Source organism: Protopterus annectens, chromosome 1.part1 (genome assembly GCF_019279795.1).
Source record: "Protopterus annectens isolate FY-2018-M chromosome 1.part1, PAN1.0, whole genome shotgun sequence".
In the NCBI taxonomy this organism is placed as follows: domain Eukaryota; kingdom Metazoa; phylum Chordata; order Ceratodontiformes; family Protopteridae; genus Protopterus; species Protopterus annectens.
In genome coordinates, this window is record NC_056726.1 from 384,271,399 (window position 1) to 384,289,967 (window position 18,569).

At 40.8% G+C, this 18,569-nt stretch overlaps 1 protein-coding gene across 1 annotated transcript in view; it reads right to left on the reverse strand.

Moving 5' to 3' along the window:
• NDUFA6 (NADH:ubiquinone oxidoreductase subunit A6) overlaps nt 1–18,569 on the reverse strand; it is a 316,931-nt gene that overhangs the window by 62,504 nt on the left and 235,858 nt on the right. The window lies entirely within an intron of this gene.

Consider the following 18,569-nt stretch of genomic DNA (forward strand, 5'->3'; position numbering starts at 1 on the left):
AGATATGATGGCGCTTAGGTTAGTGGTTTGGATTAGATGTCCCCACTTGTTGCAGAATGGTAGGTTCATAGGTGTGTACTAGGCTAATGGCCCTGGAGCCTTTACATGCCTAGCCTATAGAAGTGCTTTGGCATCTTGCCGTCCAATGCTAGTTTCTGGTGCCTCAATCAAGGAGGGCCACTGGAGTGATCCCGGGGTGAACTTATTTCCCATCCACTCATCAAGATTTCTCTTGAAGAGGACTAGTGAGGTGCTCTGCTTAACATGTATGGGAAGTCTGTTCCAAAGCATGGACAGTCTCTGGGTTCTGAACCTGTCTCTGCAGCATGTTCTGTTGATTGTGGTAATGAGGTTGAGGTCTCTGGAGCATGTAGTATGGAGGGATTGGGGATTCTTTAGATGTAGCATTTCTAACAGCTGGATCGGATATTGCTTTGTAATTCAAGCAGAGATCGCCTCTTAGTAGACTATATGAGACAGAATAGCTGGAGTTTTTTGAGTCTGTCCATGTAGGACATGTGTTTAAGGCCTAGGATCCTTTTTGTAGGGTACTTTTGTGGCCTTTCCAGCTGTTGCACGTGTCTAGTGAGGTACATTCCAAATGGGGCATTATACTCGATCATTGGCATAATGAGGGAAGAGTAGAAAGAGATGATGGCCTTTCTTCCTGTATGCAAAACCCTTGGTAATGAGATGTGCCACATAGGACTTTCTGACCGCAGTGGCAGTGTGGTGGTCGAAGGAGGTTGCTGTCAACCTGTGTCCCCACATCTCTTATAACGCCTTCAGTGTTCAGTGGGCTTCCATCAATGTGGTAATTGATGGGAACCGAGTTATTCCTAAAGGAGATGGTGATGCATTTTTGGCATTAAGCTTAAGGTAATGGTTTCGACACCAGTCATTGGTCTCAGTGAGGCCTTTCTGTAAGATGTCTACATTACTTGGGGAGGTAATGGCTCCCAGCTTGCAGTCATCTGTGAACTTGGTTAGCCAGAGTCCCTTCTTGTTGGCCTGGACTTCTGAGAAGTAGATGCCAAACAGGGGAGGACCCAGGACCAATCCCTGTGGGACTTCACTCATCTGGTCAGCAGCCTGACTTGGAGTCCGCTACTTTCACACTCTGTGTTCTATCTGTGAGCCAGTTTGCAACCCACCTAGTGATATAGGGGTTGATGCCGATTTTGGTGAGTTTATCAATAATTCCTGAGTGGGGAATGGTATCAAAAGTCCTTGGCCAGATCGAGATTGGCTGTATGAAATGCCTTGCCCTCATCCACCGCTCTGGTGATTGACTCAAAGAAGTCAACCAGGTTGAGCAGGCATGATCTACCTTTCACAAAACCAAATTGCGTGGGATTGAGAGTTTGGAGATTGCCTATATCCTAGTTAATTAGGTCCATGATGATGTGCTCCATATCCTTACATATCAGACTAATGGGGGGATAATTCCAGAGTCTGTAGTTGCTCCCCCTTTATGTAGAGGGATAACTGTAGCAGTGTGCCATTCGGTAGGGGCAAAGTCTGAGATGAGGCTGTTATTGAACAAAGCAGACAAATGTGGTACCAGTTCACTTTGTAGTTCATGTAAAACACATCCAGGGATATTGTCGGGTCCCATGGAAACTGTATTCTTGGCCTTGTACAATGCAGCTTTAACCTGTGCTGCAGTAATGCTGGGTGCCTGGCATTCCTCCCGTATTGTGATTAATCCTGCAGAGGAGCAGTGAGGGGTAAAGTTGGCACTGAATATGTCTGCCAGTATGTTGGCAATATCTGTTGGCTCAGTATAGGAGGTACTGTTGTGCATTAACTCAAAGCAAATCTGGGTATTGCCGTGGAGATTCTTAATATAACTACAGAAGGCTCTTTGGTTGTTTTTAGTGTCTGACACAATTCTGCCTTCATAGCTGGCTTTAGAGGTTTTGATGAGGGATCTCAACTTTTTGTTGAGGCTAAAAAGGGAGTTTTTCTAGTCTTGGTACTTTACCTTTTTCTGCAACAGTTTCTTCCTTCTGTTATAGAGTTTATTAATAGCAGGGGACCACCAGATTGACTTTCTTTTTTTTTTTTTTTTTGGAGGAGAGCATCTGGGTTCGGTTGGGTATGGCTAGTTCCATGCATTTATGTACGTGTTCGTACAGTGCATTGGTGTATAATTCGGCAGTCCTGCATCTGTTTTCCATTGACATGGGTGCCGTGAAGATAGCCACCTCTGTTTTTAGGAGCCCAAAGTCAGCTTTGGCGACATTTTTCACAGTGGTTACCTTTGGGTGGGTGAGTATGTGAATTTCAATGAAGTAGGTAGTAGAGTTAGTGCTGTTTCAGATGCCCAAAGTGAATATTTAAATAAACTGTGATATTTTCAGTCTAATCTCTTAACTTTTTTTTTTTTTTTTTTTTTAACTTTATGTACTTACCATAACTTCCCACCTTTGTTGTCCATTTTCATTCTTCTTCAACAGCTGGACTAGATCCGATCCTCGTATCTGACTCAGAGGTTTCATCCAAGTCGTAGAATAATTGAATTCTCCAATTTCTGTCTTTGCCCATAATCCCCCACCAGCCTGATAAACCTCAGATCTAGTTTGCTGCCGGTCTTTTGGCTTTTCCCAGTTAGGGGTCGCCACAGCGGATCACCTGTCCACTTATGATTGGCAGTGGACTGTGTTGAGTTGTACAGTGGGGAAAAAAGAAAGGAATGTATGGAAGCTGGAGCTCAAGAGGAATATTTTCTCTAATACTCTTTGATCTCTCCAGAAGTAAAAGGAGGAGAGGGTAGGTCAGTGGGGAGTTGAGGAAGCATGAAAATGGACAAAACAGATGGAAGATTATGGTGAGTACGTAACCTTTTTATCTGATGTCATTTTCATTAATTTCTCAACAGTTGGGACAGAGTCCCCAGCTATCTAAATCCCGAGAGAACTGTAAGGAAGGATATTCTGGAGCACAGCTGAACCAAAAGCAGTTGTTCCCCTAGAGACCAAATCCAGTTTTTAGTGAGCAATAAAGTATGAGGATTAGTCCAAGTTGCAGCTGCACAAATATCATCTAAGGAAGTTATAGACAAAATATTTAGGAATTTGCCATAGACCTCATGGAATGGACTTTGGAGGTTTTAGTAAAGGTAAAACCGCTTTCTCATAAATGAAGGTAATAAAATCAGGTAACCATTTGGCCAAAGTCACTTTAGGTAGTGGTTTGCGTAGTTTTTAATCAGAAAAGGAAACAAACAATTGCTCAGATTTTCTTAATTGTTTGATTCTGTGAAGGTAGGAATGTAACTGTCTGTGGACATCCAAAAGGTGTAACATATATTCTCCTTTGTTTGAAAATTTTGGGAATAAGACTGGAAGATTGATGACCCGATTAATAATAGATTCTGATACCACCTTTGGCAAAAAAGGATTGGTTTGTAAAGTAACCATGTCTTTCTCAAAAATTAAGCAAGGTGTTTTAGAAGACAGTATTTGAAGTTCAGACACTCTTATTGCAGAAGTCCTAGACACTAGAAAAACAGTTTTGCGGGTCAAAAACAGTAAATTGGACTTAACCAATGGTTCAAAGGGGGCTGTGTTAAGGCGTGAATAATGATATTTAAATCTCAAGGAAAAGTTGGATCTTACAAAGGAGGTGTAAGTAGGAAGGTTCCTCTGAGAAAGGCTTTACAAAGCTTCAAAAACAGTAAATTGGACTTAACCAATGGTTCAAAGGGGGCTGTGTTAAGGCGTGAATAATGATATTTAAATCTCAAGGAAAAGTTGGATCTTTCAAAGGAGGTGTAAGTAGGAAGGTTCCTCTGAGAAAGGCTTTACAAAGCTTAGAAGAATTTAAAGTAGAATTCTATACACCAGTATGAAAATTGGAGATGGGTACTAATTGCATTTTAATAGTTGAGCTGGCACCTCATTGAAAATGGTAGATAAAACAAATCAAATACCTTTGAAATCAGTTGTGTATTCAAAAAAACAAACCTTTTTCTATTTACTTTTGTAAATATTCCTAGTGCAAGCTTTATGGGAAGATAACAGAATATGACAGACAGAGAAGAGAGTCTGGGCTGTCTAGCATTCAGAGGAACTGGAGAAGCTATCTGGTCAACCTGAGGCCTGATATGTCTGGATGAATCATGCCTCTTGGGTGAAACAGGTGGTCTGGAGTTGGATCCAGAATTTAAGGTGAATGAAGAAGATGAGGCCAAAGGAATGGGAACCAGATCTGATGAGGATAATAGGGGGCAATGAGGATAACTGTGCTTTTCAATCGAGATGCTTTCTGGAGAAGTTTGGGAATGAGGGGGTAACTGGGATAAGGAGCTCCAAGATGTCTCCAAAGGAGACATCATCAGGTGGTGATCTGGGGGACGCTTCCCTCATCAAAATAAGTGTCCTTGATGACAGACTCTCCACAAGAGTTAAAGTGCCTCCTTTTGCATGTTCTCTTCTGAGGGACTGCCTTGGTGGGATGATTTGGGGAAGTATCAGAAAAGATAACGATACCCTGGTGGGTAGCTTGGAAGGGGGTTTGGGCTGGGTGTCCCAGTGGAATGAATGAAAAAGGCTCTGGAAGCAAAATTGAATGTGACGGGTAAGTCGGATCCGAAGAGAGCAGAGCTGTCTGAGCTGTTGGCATAGAGAATGCTCTCTCCACTACCTCAAAAGTGGAGTACCTAGTAGAAGTAGAAACCAATGGATCAGACAAAGCAGGTTTGTGGACCATCGGCTCCAACTGTCCCATAGGCAAAACAGCCGAGGAGGGAGTCTGAGATGAGCTTTTAAATGCCAATGTTCTGATGGGAAAAGTCTCCGACAACTTCAGAGTCAGCTCTAACATCCAGGAACCAGGGCCAATGCTACGGCTTCAAAGTGCGTGGGGCCAGACGGCTCAGAGAAACCATTGGAATCGAAGATGCAAAAATCTTTGGATCAGAGAAAAATGACTCCAAAGCTTTCAGATTCGACTGTTCTGAAACCAAAGCACTGATTACAGAAGGGGTTATGATAGGAGTAGTAGCTCTCTTGAGGGTCTCTGGACTCAATGCGGTCAGGGCCAAAAGGATCCCCATTTCAATTTGCATCCTGAGGAACTTCCTCATCATCCTATCAATATTTGCCTTGGATAGGCTTCGGGAAGACAAGAGATGAAGCAGTTGAAGAAGCCCTTGAATGTCGGTATGGCGATTGTTCAGGAAAGGGTGATGGAAGCCTGGAAGTGATTGGCTGAGATGATAAAAGATAATAAAGGAGGAGAATGGATCTGTGCAGATCTTTTGGATCTGACACACTCTGAGCTGACTTTCCTGCAATTTTAGCAGTTGGCTGTGAAGACAGTCAAAGTTGAAATTGAATGGTGTTCCAGGGATCCTTTACAAGATTCATTGTCCATAGAATCCCCCTTTTTTTCTCATCTCTTGGGGATTTGAGCCCCAGCAACCATGGAGGAAGATTTAGATGGAAGTAAACCCCTTAGCATCAGTTTATTTTTCCTACATGTGAGAGTGCAGATGTTGAAGCCCTTGTATGTGTTGCATTCAGTGTCCAGGTGTTTAGGGCCTAGACAATAACACATTTAGTGTGTGCTTCTGAATTTGGGATTGTATGCCAACACGCCACTAATTTTTTCAAGTGGGATAGCTTATCTGACAAATTGAGAGGTTAAGACAAACAAATAAGAAGAAAAGGATAACGTTTTTTTAAACTAGAGAAGAGGAAAGTAAGGAAAACAGAATTACCAGCAATGGCAATTTAGAGTACTATAGCAATACAGGAGAAAAGGGAAAGAACTACTAGCAATAGTATTAACGGTACTCAGAAAATACGAGAAATAAAAAAAAACTAATCTATAAAAGGGGTTTAAGGGAGGAAAGAGTAATAAATAGAGGGATGTCCGAAAAAGTTAAACTTACTGACTATTGAGAAATAGTTGAAGAAAAATGAACCCAAAGCTCGAGTGCTTGCAGTCTGCGTCCGATCACAAAGGCAGCAAATGAGATCTCTGGGATGTTAGATTGGTGGGGATTATGAGTAAAGGGAGGAGGTCAAGAGTTAAGTATTTTGCGATCTGGAAGAAGTTGCGGAGTTGGATTTGAGGATCAGGTCCGAACCAACTGTTGAGGAATGAATGAAAATGACAACATTGAGAATATGTTAATGGAAAGGTCAAATGTATGATACAGAACTTAAGGGTAAATAACTTGGGTACTTCATTGGAAAAAATACAGTACCCTAGGTGGTTGACTCCTGCTATTATGTAATTTTCACAAGAAGCACCAAGTTAGCACATTAGAGGGTTCAGTGTCAAAATTAAATAAAAAGCTATTTTGAAGACATTGGACTGCATGAACATGCAAATGCCATAGTTGCAGAAAACCAGAGGTAGAAGAGATCATCTTGGAGAGATGATCAGGCAGTGGAAGGAATGGGGACATTTTCCTCAGAGAAGAAAACTAAGGGGTATGGGTAATTACCCTTATTAAGTCAGGGAGGGAAGATACTAAGAGAAAAGTATGATAAATAATGAAGATGGATTGTTCTAGAGGTTAGCTTGGTAAAAGAAAAATACTTCTCAGAAATGACTGTGGTTCCAATATTGGGAATGTTGCTGTCTTTGATTTTTTTTCAAAATTATGTTTGAGGAGGTAGATTTTGCCCTGGATGATAGGATGCAATTTTAATGCAGCTCAACCATCAGTGTTTAACAGTATATCGGCAGAGAGAGCTAGACTAATTAAACACACATGCAGAATTCTAGAGTGGGGTCAGGAATGGAAAAAAAAAAGACAACACAAATTAATTTATCATCCCACTTACAAGTCACTGCTGACACCCTGATCAGCTGTTGCAATCAACAGAGTTTACTAGGTAAGAGGAGAAAAAGATGTAAATGTCCAGGCTTTTCTGCCACACACCTACAGACAATTTAGAAGTCACCGGTCCATCTACCTCATACCCGTGGAATGTGGGAAGAAACTGGAGCACTTTGTGAACACAGAAAAGACATAAGACTCTGTATAGTAAGCATCCCAACAGAGAACTGAACTGGAGAACCTTTTCCTGTGTAGTGACAGTGTTCTTCACTGTACCACTGTGCCACCCTAATTCTGTTCAACAAGACACATAAAACACTACACAATCAAGCAAAGTGTATGACAAAAATTAAATTACATTTCTGGAATTGTATTTAATAACCTATACCCGACAATACTGGAATAAATTATGCCATTTTCATTCTCTACTTGGGATCCATTAGCTAAATCAAACTACTGAAACTAAAACCTACCACATTAAATAGTCACCTGAAAGACTGTCTGGAACTATAGTGCAGCAGAATCAAAAGCCTGTCCTATTGCTATAGAGTTCAGTGGTTTACAGTTTCTGATTTGAAGGGTAGTTTAGAGCTGTGCAGTTGTTAAAACTCATATGCATACCTCTGAAGGCTATATATCAAAGTAGAAAACAATAATGATGAAATTAGGTCGTCGCTCGAGGTAAATAGAGATTTGGATTTTGAATGCAAGTGCTCAAGGAAAATAACCATAGAGAATATTATATTTATAAAGGAGCGGAAAGAATTCTAAGAACTAAGCAGTGTGGGAATGGAAAAATGAATAGTATATGTGGAAGTAGGGGTAATTGGTAAGAGGGGCTGAAATTTCCGAGAAAAAAGTATGCAACAAAGTCCTTGAGGTTTGGGATTTTTGCATGGAAGTGTTTTCACAGATATTTTTATATCCCATGTAGACTTCAGAGGATTTTACTTTGGGTAGGTGGCAAATGCTGGAGATGTGATTGTAAAGAGAGAGGTAATTGGGAATATGTTATTTTGGGAATAAGGAATATTTGAAGATTTTTTAAATTCTCTACAGAGTATGTTGACAGAAATGTTTGGGAAACATGGTTATAACAAAGGAAATTATTCTTTTGAGCTAGTATGGAGAATCTGAAGTGCCTAGACATAGTAAGGCTTCATTAGATTTAATGCTATTGGCTGCCAAAAAAACAGTTACTAGAAAGTGTAAATTAAAATCTAAATTAACTCCAGTTGAAGTATTGAATATTGTAAAGGAGATAAAATAACTGGAAGCAGAATGTTCAGAAAAGCGAGAAAGTGCAAGTGTATGAGTGAGGTTTAAGAGAAGGCAGAAATGAAGCAACTATGTAATGTTTAAGTGAATAAAAATTGTTGGAAAATATATATGCATACTGCATGACAATAACAACGCAAATGTATTGTGGTTTGTTTTATTTTTATTAATGCATGTATTCCCGTTACTGGTTAAAAGGTGCTTGCTTGAATAACCCTTTCATTAATCTTTGGAAGGTAGTTCTTTAGCCATGGAGACAAACTCATATGATATTCTATGGAAAAAATTATGTCTGCAGTGGAGAAGGCAATTTTTCCTAGACTCCTTGGTTAAGGGAATCTGCTAGTACCCTTTGGTTAGGTTCAGAATAGTGAGGAATCAACAATTGCCTGTCCATTCCACCAAATTGTCTATCTTAGGTATGCGGTAGATATCAAAGTTGTACATACTGTTCAGTTTATGAAAGTCATTACAAAATCAGATGTTACCATCTAGCTTCGGAAGTAACACGGGGAGACTTGCTGTTTGACCTCACTGTCGTTCTCAGCTTCAACATTTTGTGATTTTCTACCTTCTATGTGATCTGCTTCTGTGATTCTGACGTCCTATAGCGTTTTAAACCTAACTTTTATCCTTGAATGGCCTCTGTATAGTGTGTTTGATAAAGGAGGTTCACCCAAGTAACTCAGAAATATGTATTTCTTAAGAAAAATTATTGGGCCTTCTGTTTTTTAGATTTACAGAGGGTGTCATTCACTATTACTCAAGACAGTGGACAATAAGCATTTCTCTTGTTCCTGATCACTTACATCAGACCATGAAACAACCATATTGACCGGAGGTTCTTTCCAGGATTTTAGTATGTTTATCTTTATGTGAAATAATAGTGTATTTTCCCTATTTGTTTTACAATGTCGTTTTCATTAATGTAATAGTGTCCCTGCCATTTGGCCAGGAACTTATTCTTACTAGTGTGAATCAGAAATAAGACACAATCACCTACTTGAAACTCCCTGTTCTGGGTATTCCTATTATATTTCCAATGATGAGTAGCTTGAGCTCTTTCAAGGTGATGATGAACAATGGGTGTTATTACTCTCATCTTTTGTTGTAAATTTTCTTAACTCGTTCACTCCAATGGAGCTCAGGAAGTTTGCACTGTAACATCCGATGGGCAGAGCCTAAGCCTTTTGACAGAATCAAATTATGTCCTCACATTTCATAGGTAGGTACTAAGCTATTGGCCCTAGGGCCTATATAAGCCTAGCCAAACGGTACCCTGGCTTTTGCCACCCAAGAAAATTATTTTCCTGTGCCCCTGTCAAGCAGAGCCACAGAAGTGATCCCCGGGGTGAATTTCCTATCTCCCATCCAATCATCAAGATTTTTCTTGAAGAGTGCTAATGCTAATGCCTTGTTTGATATAGATAGGTAGTTTTCCAGAGTATGGGAAGCCTCTGAGACAGGAATCATTTCAAACAAATGTTCATATCTCTGGAACCATAGGGCAAACCCTTCAGCACAAACTATTTTTATAATGGTAGTATTCTTTAAGTTATAGGTCTTAAACCGAATTTTATAAGTCCCAGTAAACACAGTAATTATGTTTGTAATGTTTTGCAAACAAATTATAATATCTTGGCAACCACTGCTGACACACTTGCTGTCAGAAGCATTTTATTCATCTAGCTGAGAGCTTTCATATGAGGCGAAAGAATTCTGTCTGTTACTTGGTTGTTGAAATGTTTAGAAAAATGTGAAAATTATACATATATAAATTAATATCATAAAAACAACAGTTAATATCTCTTTACTTGCACTAGACAGAAGTCAAATATTAATGCAGTTGAGTTTGCCATTGTGTAAGCTTTAAGATGAAATCCTTTAAAATCTTGTACATTGCATGGTTTTGGAACTATTGATGCAAAAATGAACAAGCAATATTCGATGCCTGGAGGCGTCAGTAGGAATTAACTGCAAATGCACCTGGAGGCATCACTCTGATGCAAAGAGTTAATGTTCAAGTACAGTCTAAAAAGGCTTTCCCTCCTCATTCCAAGTTTACTTCACAATATCCAACAGCTCTCTAAGCATTTACCTCAAAGGGACTGAATCTTGTAGAGGCCTGTAGTGTCACAGAAAACATTGGATAGGGCAGTACCTGGTCCCAGCTCTTTCCATCAGTCTCTATGACGTTCCTTAGCATGGACTTCAGAGTTTGAAGTTTTCCACCAAATCATTGTCTGGGGGAAAGCAGACACTGGTTCTAAGTTGTTTTAATTGAAAACTCTGGCAGATATGCCTTATAATCTTACTATAAATAAGGTTCCTTGGTCAGTCAGTATCTCCTTAGGTGTGTGTACTCGCATGAATAATAATGGAAAACCCTTAGCTGTAACCTAAGACATGGCTTTGCTGAGAGAAATGGCCTTAGGAAAATGGGTGATATAATTGAGGATCACCAGTATGTACTGCTGCCATTACTGGACCTAATTAAGGGACATACAATATCCATAGCTAGTCTTTAAAAAGGCATCTCAATTATTGGCATTTGTACTATGTGATTTTTAATATCCTGGTTTTGGTGCTGTCTTTTGAGATTTAGGACAGCTGGTACAAAAGTTTTCTTTTATTATGCCAGGCCAGGAACCTTGCCTTCATCTTGTCCATGCTTAAGTGACCTTCTAACATGTGATTGTGGGCCACTTTCAGTACGATTTTTCTGAAGGGTTTGTGTACAAGCAACTGTTGTGTAACTTCTTCGTCTTCCGTAGTCACCCTGTAGAGTAGTTGATTCTAAACTTCTAAGTATGGGTAAGCCCATTGTGGCCCCAGAGATCAGGAGTTCTTTCATCAGTTGTACCTTGAGAAGTAGAAGGCTCATCATCTTCTCCCAAGAAGGAAGGCATCAGTGTCCCAGTCATCTCAAAGAAAGGGTAGCTCTGTCCAGTGCTGCAAAGGTTCATCCCTACTCCTGTCTGAATCAGAATATGTTTCTGTTTTATATGAGTTAGTCTTATTCCTAATCTTCTGTAACTTTACCTATTTCTGAAGTCCTTGGGTTGCCTCTTTCTATTTTGGTTCTTCTAATGCAGTTTTCACAATTCTGAGTGCCTGAGACTTAATCTCCTCATTGTCTGTCTGTCTCTACCTTTACGATGATTCTCCCATCCATCCACAACCCCTTTTTTCATTTTTGCAAATGGGGTTACGGTGTCTGTTCAACAGTGACAATCATCAAGAGCCAAGGTTCACACCACCAAGTGGCTAGCACTACTATGGTTGTTGTTTCACACCATAGAGTCACATGCACACTCATACCTATGGCCAGTTTGGAGTTTCCAGTCCACCTACTGCATGTCTTTCGAATGTAGGAGGAAACCAGAACACCCAGAAGAATACAGGGAGGACATGCTGACTCCTCACAGAAGGCAACCCAGCAGAGAATCGAACAGGGGAACGTCTTGCTATGAGGTGGCAACGCTATCCACTGAGCCACTGTACTGCCCCATCTCTTAAGACAAGTTTATCTATACTTAAGTTTTCTTGAGGTGTCCTACAGTAACTGTGGGCTGTATACCCTCCCATAAGGTTTTCATCCGAGGATGTGTGGCATCTGTATCCTGTAAGGCTATGGGCATCTCATTCCTTCCTTTGTAGTGTAGGCAGTACCAGGCTCCTTAGTGTTGTTCCCATCCAAATCTCTCCACAAGTCTTTAAAGATGGGAAAATCCTTCCTGATGATCATATAGATAGATTCATAGACTGCTTCTAGGCTAACAACCCAAGGGGCCTTTCTAAGCCTAGCCAAGTTTTCCCGAAAGAATAATGATGTCCTGCCTCCAAACAGGACATTGAGAGACAGGCATTTATAAGTTACCTCAGTCCATAAGGGACATGGGTGCCAGGCCTGGTGTAAATTTCCTGTTCCCCATCAACTTGTCTAGGTTGTACTTAAACTGGGTAATAGATTAACTCTGCTTCACATGGATGGGAAACCTGTTCTGTAGGAAGGGCACTCTGGGACACATATCTGTCTCTCTAGCATGTTCTGTTTAAGTGACAAACACCAGGTCCTTAGACTTTGTATTTCTGGTACTTTTTGACTTATGAATATGTAGGAGATTCATAAGTGTAAGGTTTGCAGATGCCTTGTAAGCCAGGCATAGCTCACCCCTCAGCAATCTATAGTAGACTGAGTAGAGGGAAAGGACTTCAAGGCACGCTGCATAAGGCAGGTTTGTTACACCTTGTATTTTTATTGTAAGGAACCTTTGAGCTTTAATTGCTGCCTATACCTGGTCAGGTACATACCAAAGGGAGCATTGTACTCTATGACTGGTCTGATAAGGGCAGAGTACAGTGGGATAATGACCCCTTTGGACCTAGATGCCATGCCCTTACTTATAAGTTGCACAACATAAAAGGATTTCCTCAGTGGCTTTGGGACCATTTATTAGTCAGAGATAGATCTTGAGGAATGCTAGTATCTGCAGGGGAGTTGATGATAACCCCCAGCTTGCAATCATCTGCAAACTTAGTCAGACATACACCTTCAGCATTTGCTTCCATTACAAAGAAACTGATGCCAAAAAGGAGGAGGCCAACTACCAAGCCCTGGGAGACTCCGCTAGCGACTGGCCTCTTGGTGGAAATGGCTTCACCAATTTTGACCTCCTGGGTCCTATCAGTGAGCCAGTTTGCTATCCAGCAGGTGATAAAAAGGGTTTATACCTAAATTAAGTGAACTTGTCTTTAATGCCTGAGTGGGGTATTATATAATAAGCCTTAGCCAGGTCAAGGTAAGCTGTGTGCACAGTCTTACCTTCATCCAGTGCCTTGGCGAACCTTTCAAAAAAATCCAACAGATTTAATAGGCATGACCTTCCTTTAACAAAGGCAAACTGTGATGGGTCTAGTGTTTGCAGGTTACCTATGTCCTCATTTGTCATGTCCATAATGATTCTTTTCATGGCCTTACATAGGAGGCTGGTAAGTCTTATGGGCCTGTAGTTATCCAGATGAGTGGTTGGACCTCCTTTGTGCAGGGGAATGACTTTAGCCATCTTTCATTCCTTGACCACAAAACCTGACTAAAGGCTCCTGTTGAAAAATAATTCAAGTGGACTAGAGAGGTTATGTTTCATGCTATTTAATAAACATCCCAGGATGTTATCAGGGCCCTTCAATGCAGTGTTTTGGCCTTGGAAAGTGCATTAATGACCTGTTCTGTAGTAATGGTCGGGAGGGATTGTGTTATGTAGTATTTCCTGTGGACTGTTAGGGGGGGAGAAATTTGAGCTGCACCTGTCAGCCAAAATATTGGCAGTGACCTTCGGTTCAGTGTGGGTGGTGCCATTTACAAGTTCTTTGCATTGTTATGTATTTCCTATGAGGTTACGGACATAACTCTAGAAAGCTTTGTGGTTGTCCAAGACAGGCTATTTTTTCTGCAAATTTAACCTTTTAAGTATTAGTTAACCCTCTTAGCTGCCTGTTTAGATTGGTCGGGAGGGGGGGTGCTTTTAGTATGTATGGCTTTGTTTCTCCTACACTTGTTCAAGAATTTTTTTTCTTTTGTTGTATAACCAGTCGATGGTGTGATTCTACCAGGGTGACTTGTCTTTTGAGTGTGTTTTATTCTTAATATGGGTGGGCACAGCTCAGTCTATACAGCCATCAGTATGGCTGTATAGTGATTTTGTAAATAACTCAGTGTATTATATGGTGTTTAATGGGTTTGGGGGGGATGCTTGAATTAGCTAAGGTGTTGCTCAGTAGAGAGAGGTTAGCCTTGAAATAGTTCCTAAAAGTGTTTGGTTTTGCTGGATCCTAGGATTTAATTTTTATTTCAAGTAATACTGCGTTATGGTCAGATCTGATGAGTGAAGATGTTATATTGGGTGAGGAACATTGACCCCATGTCATGAGTACAAGGTCAAGGATGTTTGTACCCTTGGTAGAATGGGCCAACTGTTCCAGGATGTTGGTATTAAGAAAGTTTAGGAGTCGCTGGGCTTGTGCATTAGAAGTAATGTAGTATTCCCAATCTGTAGAGGGGTAGATCCCTCATGAATATCCTATTGGGTTGAACAGTGAAGGACTGTAGTACATTGAGATAGTATGGGTTTCCTGTGATATGGGGGGGATCTATATGTTGCAAGGATATGGTACGGCAACAGCACCCTGTTTATGGTATGTTGCTCATGTATGAGTTCCAGTGGGTCATACACTTTAACTAGTCTGGATGTGAGATTCGTTTTGATATAGACTGACAGTCCTCCACCTTTGATTCCCTCCTGTGCAGTAGCTGGTCTAAAGGTGTGAAAAGCATTATAACTTTGCATTGTTGTGGTACTGTAAGCGACTTTAAACCATGTATCTGTTACTACACAGATGTCTACACTCTCCAAGGAGAGGAAGGCTTTCCGGTAGTGGAGTTTCTTGTTAAGACTTCTAGCATTGAGAAGTACCACCTTCAGATATTTTTTTATATGTTTACCTAAGTTGGTAGATTTATCAGTTTGGCATTACCTAAAAAAGGAACTATGGGGGTTAAAAGGTCTTTGCCAATATTTGAAAGCCTAGAGAGGACAGTGCAGACCATCCCTAGCAAAGCAGCGTGGTCTGTCAACCATGTCTTTCCAGGCTGTCAAATATTGTACCCCCTGGATTGACACCAGAAGCTAAGCCAATTATTAAAATCAATCATTTTCTGTTGTTAATGTGGCATCATCCTTGGAGAAAGTAGTATGGTGCTCAGTGCTACACTTGTACCTGCCTGAGACATATAATGAGTGAGCTAGATCATGTCTCGTTTCATATAGTCAAGGGAGGTACATCTTGGGTCATTAACACCCACATGGACTATGACAGAGTCATATTGATACCTGAGTACCTGTGTGACTTGTCAGATCTTTGCCCCGGAAAGGCAGCTAACCATGACTCTGGCCTTAGTATGGTGAGGGGGACATTGGTGTGCCTCACTATAGAATCACCAAAGACCAGGAAATTTGGCTATGTGCCAGTTTGCCTTAAAGGCTTAGCAGTGGAGGCATTGGATACAATGTTACTATGTGTAGCTGTGGGTGGTGTTTTAACGGAGTGTTTATGTGATGGCTGAGGACACTTTAGTTGATTGTACTGTTCAGGAGGTCTTAGTGTTTTAGGAAGATTACCTCTAAGTGGATCAGCATAAGTAGTTTTATGTGTAGGGTCTTTGCCCTGTGCAGTAGGCATGGTGCAGGTGTCCCTGACTGCCTGTATAGGATTAGTTTTGGTTGTATGAGAGAGAGTTTTCCCTCCAGTGTTAAAGTGTATTTACACCTCTCACATACACTATTTTATGAAGAATAAGTGGGTTGTCAGTGTACATGAGGCAATCCCTACAATGCCTCAGAATACCCATCTCAACCAGACTAGCCACAGAGAGAGTTGAGAAGTGCATATCCATGGCCACTGATCTACTAGGAAGGAGTGAGGAAAACTTAAATATTGAACAAGTCAGTAAGACAAGCAACTTGACGAGTAACATTCAGCTATGAGCAAACTAGGTACTATAGTAGTTAAAAAAAATCTGTCTAGACAGTAATGCCATAAGCGTGCAGACCACAGACTAGAACAAAGATGCAGAATAACAGGCCAAATAAGTCTTCACCAGCAATTCCCAGCTCAGAAGGGTGGTGGCTACACTCCCACAAGGTTGTAGACCACAAACCTTTTTAATGTAAAATAACTGGTCTGTTACCCAAGTGCTTAAACCAGAACAAAGACACTTAGAAGAGCAGGCGGAATAAGCTATCACCAGCAATTACTAGCTCAGAACGGTGGAGGCTACCCTCTCCTCCCACGAGATTGTAGACCACAAACTTCCTAATGTAAAATAACTGGTTTGGAACCCAAGTGCTTAAGACACTTGGAATAACAGGAATAATAAGCTTTCACCAGCAATTCCCAGCTCAGAAGGGTGGAGCCTACCCTTTCCTCCCACAAGAGTGTAGAACACAAACCTTCTTAATGTAAAATAACTGGCCTGAAGCTCAAGCACTTAAAACAGGAGTAAGACATTTTTAGAATAACAGACACAATAAACCTTCAACCAGCAGTTCCCAACTTAGAAGGATGTAAGCTACCTCTCCTGCCACAAGAGTGTAGACCGCAAACCTTATGTAAGATAACTAGTTTGAAGCTCAAGTGCTTAAATCAAAACTAAGAGGCGTAGAATAGCAGTTAAGTGTAATCAGACTACTAACAAGCAGTAATAAATGCAGCATAATAAATACTACTGAACACTTTAAGAACAAGCAGCAAAAAGCAAAATAAAGTAGGAAGAAGCACAGATACAGTAAAAGCAGCTGAATTAAGTACAATTTTTTTAAGTAAGTAGGAAGGGATGAAACAGAAGATAATTTAAGTTTGAGACCTTCCTAACTGATCTCTCCATACTCAGTAGACTGAGCAGATGAGATGGGACTGGGAGAAGTGCCCAACATCAGATTTATAGTAGGGGCAGGCCACTCAATAGTCACCAAGTTTAAAAGTACAACAGTTGGGCGGATGGGTGAGACAAATCAAATGCAGACAGAGAACAGCAAGCAAGTCAAACAAGCACTCCAGTTAAATAAACATGCCTCCAAATATTGCTAGTTAAATGATGAATGCTACTTCTCAGCTCCTCCCTCTTAAGTAGCTGGATGTTATTCACTGTTTGCAAAGGAATTATTTTCTAACTCACCATCGCCTAAACCTCTTAAAACTCCAAAAGAACAAACAAACAAAAAAAAAAAATTAAAAGAAATGCAACATAAGAAAAAGATAAAAAATAGACGTAACCAAACCTTAAATGAAAAACTTCAGTTCAAAATCAGATGCAGACAGAGATCAGCAATCGTCAGCAGAGAGCAACAAGCAAGTCAAACAAACACATCCTGGATGAGATACGATACTAGGTACTAGTGGAAGATCTTTCTGAACTAGGTTTGGATTGCTAGTTGGGTAATTGGTTAACACCTCCATTTCCTGTGTATACCCAACTATCTCTTTTGACCTTAGAGAGTAGAAGTTTTTCTTTCAGAGGTACTAGTTTTCACCAAGGTGTGATTATGCCACTGGAATCCAAGATCCCCTGGAGTTCCTACCCATCCACTTTTATTGTGCATTTCATTTAGTTATTTTTGGTACAGTAGCAAAATAGAGTCTTTTGGAGTGTAGTAGTGGCCCATTTGCACTCCCCCACCTCACCTCATCAACTTTTTGGTTGCTTGAGTGGGGAGTTCTGACTTACCTTCCTTGTAGCACCACGCCTCTGTCTTTCACAGTTAAAATATGGGATTGATGACAGAGTCCCTTCTTGTTTGGTTGTTGCTGCCAGTTTACTAGCTGTCTGTCTACATATGCATTCATAACATAACACTGTTTTCTACCAACATTGCACAACTATCTGTATCTTGAAGGACAGTCTAGCACACTGGGCATGTCAGAGTAGCCGGTTGAGCCCTCTAAAATATGTCACCAAGATTTCTAGCATGTTTAGCATGTTTTAATTTTGAGCCCCTCAGGATCTAACCAAAAGTTTACTAAATGTTTCAACTGAAACGGATGGAATCTTAAGATTTTGGATCTGGAGAATGTTGTTGTTGTGTCTTTCGGCTTATCCCAGTTAGGGGTTGCCACAGTGCTAATGTTTGGTAGTGGATTTTTACGTTCCAAGTTACCAGCCCTGATGCACAACCTTCAACGAAGGCACGCCCATTCACGCACGCCTCCACACAGAAGATGCTCTAGCTGAGAATCGAACGCGACAACGTCTTGCTGTGAGGCAACAACGCTACCGCAGCACCACTACTGCGGTATATTTTGGATCTGGAGAATAACCAGTCATATTACTTGACTGGGGTCTCTGAAGTGACCCCAGCTCTATCAAATAAACTATTCCTAACTTTATTAAAGTCACCACAGTCTGCACTAAGAATGACCATGCCTGCATGGAAGGGTTTCCTTATAAAGAGTGCTACTAAAATTTGAATCAGTGTGGACTGGTCCCATCCTTCTTGACTGGTACTCCTCTCAAATGTCAGAATGTATGCCTCAAGATCATCATCCTGGCTCAGAGGTTTGAAGGGATGTTCAGACTTCGTCTGAGTGATAGATTTAGTTACCACCAACATCCCCTTGACCTGTTTGCGAGAGATGATCACATCAAGAGATTAGCTGCTTTGTTTGTTGTTGTGGTGGTGGTGAATTAACTCTCCTGTTTATGGCAGCAACTGATGGAATCTGTGGTATTCAACTAGACTCTGTTGGAAGCTTCTCTCACAATCACATACTTACACGTGGTTGCAAGTCTGTCATGTCTCACACTGATGAGCAGATTGAAACACAAACTGAAGCAACATTACACAAGTTTCTTTCACACGGTCTTATCCTTGTGAGCAGTAAGAACATACAGAAGATAAATTAACATAAAAAAATTTTTTTTTCCCCTTTTTTA